The 7,500-nt window shown below is 41.9% G+C and overlaps 1 pseudogene; it reads left to right on the top strand.

The window, feature by feature from the left end:
* LOC124034967 overlaps positions 1-7,500 on the top strand; it is a 258,182-nt pseudogene that overhangs the window by 205,124 nt on the left and 45,558 nt on the right.

Here is a 7,500-nt window from a genome sequence, read left to right on the forward strand (position 1 = left end):
CTATTTTATTAGGGTGGCATAGATACCAGCCAGGAGGGATCATTTCTCACTATATCATTATAAGCCTTAAATTATTTGTCGATACAAAAATATACGAAATACTTCACCATTGTATGCTCTTTTAAGAAATAAATAACATGTACATTGTTGTCATCTGTCTTAACAGGATTGCAGAACATAGAACATAGAATAGGTTCTGGAATACACTGTGAGTGTATTCCAGAACCTATGTGAGTCACTATGTTAATGATGTGGCTGTAGAGAGCAGTAGACTTCTGCGTTGAGTTTGTAGGACTTGGCAGACCCCTTGAGCAGAGATCTCTTTAGAAACATTACCTCCAGGTATCCAAAGCAGACACCAGGTAAACACAGGGCCAGACATGTAACACAGCATTGTTAACACTTGCGTCTTCTCAGTGCATACCTGATTCCAGTGTCCACCGAGGCGAGCAAAGCTCTTCTGTTGGGATTAGAGAGAGACGGTAGCCTGAGGATACACTCCTGAGAGAGAGAGAGAGAGAGAGAGAGAGAGAGAGAGAGAGAGAGAGAGAGAGAGAGAGAGAGAGAGAGAGAGAGAGAGAGAGAGAGAGAGAGAGAGAGAGAGAGAGAGAGAGAGAGAGAGAGAGAGAAGAGAGAGAGAGAGAGAGAGAGAGAGAGAGAGAGAGAGAGAGAGAGAGAGAGAGAGAGGAGAGAGAGAGAGAGAGAGAGAGAGAGAGAGAGAGAGAGAGAGAGAGAGAGAGAGAGAGAGAGAGAGAGAGAGAGAGAGTGAGAGAGAGAGAGAGAGAGAGAGAGAGAGAGAGAGAGAGAGAGAGAGAGAGAGAGAGAGAGAGAGAGAGAGAGAGAGAGAGAGAGAGGAGTGAGAGAGAGAGAGAGAGAGTGAGAGAGAGGAGTGAGAGAGAGAGGAGTGAGAGAGAGAGAGAGAGAGAGAGAGAGAGAGAGAGAGAGAGAGAGAGAGAGAGAGAGAGAGAGGGAGAGAGAGAGAGAGAGAGAGAGAGAGAGAGAGAGAGAGAGAGAGAGAGAGGAGTGAGAGAGAGTGAGAGAGGAGTGACATAGAGAGAGAGAGAGAGAGAGAGAGAGAGAGAGAGAGAGAGAGAGAGTGAGAGAGAGAGAGAGAGAGAGAGAGGAGTGAGAGAGAGAGAGAGAGAGAGAGGATTGAGAGAGAGAGTGTGAGAGAGAGAGAGATTCAGCTTCAGATCATTTGATGACATCTAACTGAGATGCTAGATCTGCTTTCTCTCTTACTAGGGGACTGTGAGGGAACACTTTACACACAGTATTCCTTGCTACATTATACTTACAGCAGTAACCCCTTGACTTAATTCATAACCCGCCAACTCTACTCAGCCTCAATAGCATGTTTGGCTGTTGCCACAATGTGGTTCATGATTCGGCACAGTTCTGATAACTACATCAAATCAATCCCCCTCTTTTCTCCAACAAAGGAATGTTTGTCTTTCCGTTACCCCCTAGGAGTTGATCATTACTGTCAAATTAAACTGTGGGTTAAAGACTGTTAGGGTTAGCAGGTGATTGTTTCCACACCACAAGCAAGCTGCCCTGGGACTGGCTGAACCACATCACAGACATGTCTCTGATTGGCTGAGCCACTCACTCTCATCCTTTGATCTCTGTGGGACTGGGGAAAGCCAATCACCCCAGTCTGCTTCTTAGATGGACCAATCCCCAATGCAGTCTGTGTCTTAGATGGACCAATCCCAAACGCAGTCTGTGTCTTAGATGGACCAATCCCAAACGCAGTCTGTTTCTTCCATGGTAGAGTTGTCTGGCATGTTGAGACATACCAGGCCCAGGATGGAGGAAGGGAACCGGGCTAGATGAATGGCTCTTGTGGTGGTGGTTGACTACGAAGCAACACAGTAGCTAGCTAGGCAGTTGTTAGTGAAAGTTTTTTTTTGTTACTATGACAAGGGGAGGGGAAATTGAATCAGACAATCTCTAGTCTCTTATATCCGTTTTCCTTCTAGTTGTACACTATGTATTATAGTTGAAGCCTTTTAACCTTGGCCTTTTAGCTTTGCCCGATGATTCACTCTCTCTGTAAGCTGAGCTCTTAAACAACGCTGGCCGTGAGCAAGGAGTTCTGATCCCCCTTTTGGTATGTTATTCATTTATGACCAAGACAGTTGGGAAGAGATGGGAGATGTGTATTGAGAGTCGTGACTCAAACGCCCGATGCCAGGGGCTGTGTTTTCCGTTACCGTTCGACCAAACCAAAGCTCAGCTCCATATCTCCTCTATATCTCCACTATATCTCCACTATATCTCCTCTATATCTCCTCTATATCTCCTCTATATCTCCTCTATATCTCCTCTATATCTCCTCTATATCTCCTCTATATATCCTCTATATCTCCTCTATATCTCCTCTATATCTCCTCTATATCTCCTCTATATCTCCACTATATCTCCTCTATATCTCCTCTATATCTCCTCTATATCTCCTCTATATCTCCTCTATATCTCCTCTATATCTCCTCTATATCTCCACTATATCTCCTCTATATCTCCTCTATATCTCCACTATATCTCCTCTATATCTCCTCTATATCTCCTCTATATCTCCTCTATATCTCCTCTATATCTCCTCTATATCTCTCTATATCTCTATATCTCCTCTATATCTCCTCTATATCTCCACTATATCTCCTCTATATCTCCTCTATATCTCCACTATATCTCCTCTATATCTCCTCTATATCTCCTCCATATCTCCTCTATATCTCCTATATCTCCTCTATATCTCCTCTATATCTCCTCTATATCTCCATATCTCCTATATCTCCTCTATATCTCCTCTATTTCCTCCATATCTCCTCTATATCTCCACTATATCTCCTCTATATATCTCCTCTATATCTCCTCTATATCTCCACTATATCTCCTCTATATCTCCTCTATATCTCTATAGCTCTATATCTCCTCTATATCTCCTCCATATATCTCCTCTATATCTCCTCTATATCTCTATATCTCCTCTATATCTCTATATCTCCTCTATATATCTCCTCTATATCTCCTCTATATCTCCTCTATATCCTCTATATCCTCCATATCTCATCTATATCTCCTCTATATCTCCTCCATATCTCCTCCATATCTCCTCTATATCTCCTCTATATCTCCTCCATATATCTCCTCTATATCTCCTCCATATCTCCTCTATATCTCCTCTATATCTCCTCTATATCTCCTCTATATCTCCTCTATATCTCTATATCCTCTATATCTCCTCTATCCTCCATATCTCCTCTATATCTCCTCTATATATCTCCTCCATATCTCTCATATCTCTATATCTCCATCTCCTCTATATCTCTCTATATCTCCTCTCCTCAATATCTCCACTATATCTCCTCCATATCTCCTCTATATCTCCTCCCTATCTCCTCTATATCTCCTCTATTTCCTCCATATCTCCTCTATATCTCCTCCATATCTCCTCTATATCTCCTCCATATCTCCTCCCTATCTCCTCTATATCTCCTCTATTTCCTCCATATCTCCTCTATATCTCCACTATATCTCCTCTATATCTCCTCTATATCTCCTCTATATCTCCTCTATATCTCCACTATATCTCCTCTATATCTCCTCTATATCTCCTCTATATCTCCACTATAGCTCCTCCATATCTCCTCCATATCTCCTCTATATCTCCTCCATATCTCCTCCATATCTCCTCTATATCTCCTCTATATCTTCTCTATATCTCCACTATAGCTCCTCCATACCCCCTCATATCTCCTCTATATCTCCTCCATATCTCCTCCATATCTCCTCTATATCTCCTCTATATCTCCTCCATATCTCCTCCATATCTCATCTATATCTCCTCTATATCTCCTCCATATCTCCTCTATATCTCCTCCATATCTCCTCCATATCTCCTCTATATCTCCTCCATATCTCCTCCATATCTCCATTATATCTCCTCTATATCTCCTCTATATATCCTCTATATATCCTCCATATCTCCTCCCTATCTCCACTATATCTCCTCTATATCTCCTCTATATCTCCTCTATATCTCCTCCGTATCTATCTCCTATATCTCCTCTATATCATATATCCTCTATATCTATATCCTCTATATCTCCTCTATATCTCCTCTATATCTCCTCTATATCTCCTCTATATCTCCTCCATATCTCCTCCATATCTCCTCTATATCTCCTCTATATCTCCTCTATATCTCCTCTATATCTCCTCTATATCTCCTCTATATCTCCTCCATATCTCCTCCATATCTCCTCTATATCTCCTCTATATCTCCTCTATATCTCCTCCATATCTCCTCCATATCTCCTCTATATCTCCTCTATATCTCCTCCATATCTCCTCTATATCTCCTCTATATCTCCTCCATATCTCCTCCATATCTCCTCCATATCTCCTCTCTATCTCCTCCATATCTCCTCCCTATCTCCTCTATATCTCCACTATATCTCCTCTATATCTCCTCTATCTCCTCCATATATCCTCTATATCTCCACTATATCTCCTCGATATCTCCTCCATATCTCCTCCCTATCTAATCTATATCTCCTCTATATCTCCTCTATATCTCCTCCATATCTCCTCTATCTCCTCCCTATATCTCCTCCCTATATCTCCTCTATCTCCTCTATCTCCTCCATATCTCCTCTATATCTCCACTATATCTCCTCTATATCTCCTCTATATCTCCTCTATATATCCTCTATATCTCCAATATATCTCCTCTATAGCTCCTCCATATCTCCTCTATATCTCCTCCATATCTCCTCCATATCTCCTCCATATCTCCTCCATATCTCCTCCATATCTCCCCATATCTCCTCCATATCTCCACTATATCTCCTCCATATCTCCTCCCTATCTCCTCTGTATCTCCACTATATCTCCACTATATCTCCTCCATATCTCCTCCCTATCTCCTCTATATCTCCTCCCTATCTCCTCTATATCTCCTCTATATCTCCTCCATATCTCCTCCCTATCTCCTCCCTATCTCCTCTATATATCCTTGCTATCTCCTCCCTATCTCCTCTATATCTCCTCCATATCTCCTCCCTATCTCCTCTATATCTCCTCCCTATCTCCTCTATATATCCTTGCTATCTCCTCCCTATCTCCTCCATATCTCCTCCATATCTCCTCTATATATCCTTGCTATCTCCTCCCTATCTCCTCTATATCTCCTCCATATCTCCTCCCTATCTCCTCTATATCTCCTCCCTATCTCCTCTATATATCATTGCTATCTCCTCCATATCTCCTCCATATCTCCTCCCTATCTCCTCCCTATCTCCTCCCTATCTCCTCCGTATCTCCTCCATAGCACAGATCAAGCTGTAGTCAGTGATCAATAGATTATTATTACACAGTGATTCATAGAGATCATAAATCATATTAAACATCTCGTCTCTCTCTCGGCAATCTGCTAAAGCACAGTCTGAGGAGCAGTGCCCCAAATAACACCCTATTCCCTATGGGCGGCAGGGTTGCCTATTGGTTTGAGCGTTGGACTAGTAACCGGAAGGTTGCAAGTTCAAATCCCTGAGCTAACAAGGTACAAATCTGTCGTTCTGCTCCTGAACAGGCAGTTAACCCACTGTTCCTAGGCTGTCATTGAAAATAAGAATTTGTTCTTGAATGATTTGCCTAGTTAAATAAAATAAAAAAATGTAATGTAGTGCACTACTTTTGACCAGGGCCCTATGGCACCCTATTCCCTATGTAGTGCACTACTTTTGACCAGGCCCTATGGCACCCTTTCCCCTATATATAGTGCACTACTTTTGACCAGGGCTCTATGGCACCCTATCCCCTATATAGTGCACTACTTTAGACCAGGGCTCTATGGCACCCTATTCCCTATATATGTAGTGCACTACTTTTGTCCAGGTTAGGGATCAACTGTATAGGGAATAGGGTCCCATTTGGGACACAGTCCTAGTCGTTGTACTGAATGGGTGATAGTTGATCACAAGCCTGACAGGTCTTGATTAGCTGCAAATTAGTATTCGCTGCCCTTTTATACCTAGTTCTAACATGTGATCTGATTGTGATCCGATCTTCCTGGCAACATCCAGAAGGTAGTCAAACGTGCATTGTGATATTTTCTGTAGACGGATTTTGGCAGTGAAACCATTTAAATGTATAATTTTGCCTCCTTTTGGCACCTGACTCAATATGTGTCCTAAAAGACATTTATATTATTTAGAAAGAATAGCCGCCAAATCATTTGGATAGAAGTCGGGACCAGGAAATCTGGTCACACAGTGGACGGATATGAGACACATTTTATTACAGTGTGTAGACATACAGTTCAGTACCAGGCAAAAGGTTTAGGACACGCCTACTCATTCAAGGGGTTTTCTTTATTTTTTTAATGACTATTTTCTACATTGTAGAATAATAGAGAAGATATAAACTATGAAATAACACATATGGAATCAATGTAGTAACCCAAAAAAGAGTGTTAAACAAATGCTTTGATTCTTCAAAGTAGCCCCCGTCTAGCCTCGATGACAGCATTGCACACTCTTGGCCTTTGCCCAGTGCTGTACGTCAGAATGTGGACACGATCAGGACCAAGAATGCAATGTTAACACCAGGTGTAAACCAGGCTAAAGAATGACCCCATTACACTTTAAAGCTGAGGTTGTTTTTTTTGTCATACTTGAAAGGAAATGGAATCCAAAATCCCCAACTTTACTCGTTGGGACTTTTTTCTGTGCCATCTCCTCATTGGTTTATAGAAGCAGGTACCCAACGCGCCATCTCCTCATTGGTTTACAGAAGCAGCTACCTAACGCGCCATCTCCTCATTGGTTTATAGAAGCAGCTACCCAACGTGCCATCTCCTCATTGGTTTATAGAAGCAGCTACCCAAAGTGCCATCTCCTCATTGGTTTATAGAAGCAGCCAACCTGAGGGGTTTGACAGACAACTGTAGAAACAACGTTCAATAACACCTTTTAATCGGCAGAGTTTGTTGACGATGAGAAAATACTCAGCAACGGTTGGTAGGAAAATTGGCCCCAAAGAAAATGCATAGTTTAGGACATAGGTTAACAAAGGGAGGGGACTATAGTTGTTTTAGTCATAATTGGGTCGTCAATACAATGTCATTTGTTAAAATAGCAGCTTCCAACTTGCAGTTCTAAAAAAAACTGAAATGAGTCACCTCTGGTTCAGTTGGCCATTCCTACGGGGGAGATTAATGTTGAAAGAATGGGATAAACGCCCCCAAAAATAAAATCTAAGATTACCACAGACTCAGGAGATTTTATACATTTTTGTTCAATGAGATAATATCAGTCAGTTTAACATGACCTCTTATGAATTAGCCTTTCATGTGCACAAACGCTTCAAATTCTCAAAAAAGTGACGTTAGACCTTGTGAGTCAGAACTCCGTCAGTGTGACACGCTGACCACATCGGTCGCGTCACGTGAGCGAGCTTTGCAAAAAATAAATGTACACATAACACGTT

This window comes from Oncorhynchus gorbuscha, linkage group LG05 (assembly GCF_021184085.1).
Source record: "Oncorhynchus gorbuscha isolate QuinsamMale2020 ecotype Even-year linkage group LG05, OgorEven_v1.0, whole genome shotgun sequence".
NCBI lineage: Eukaryota > Metazoa > Chordata > Actinopteri > Salmoniformes > Salmonidae > Oncorhynchus > Oncorhynchus gorbuscha.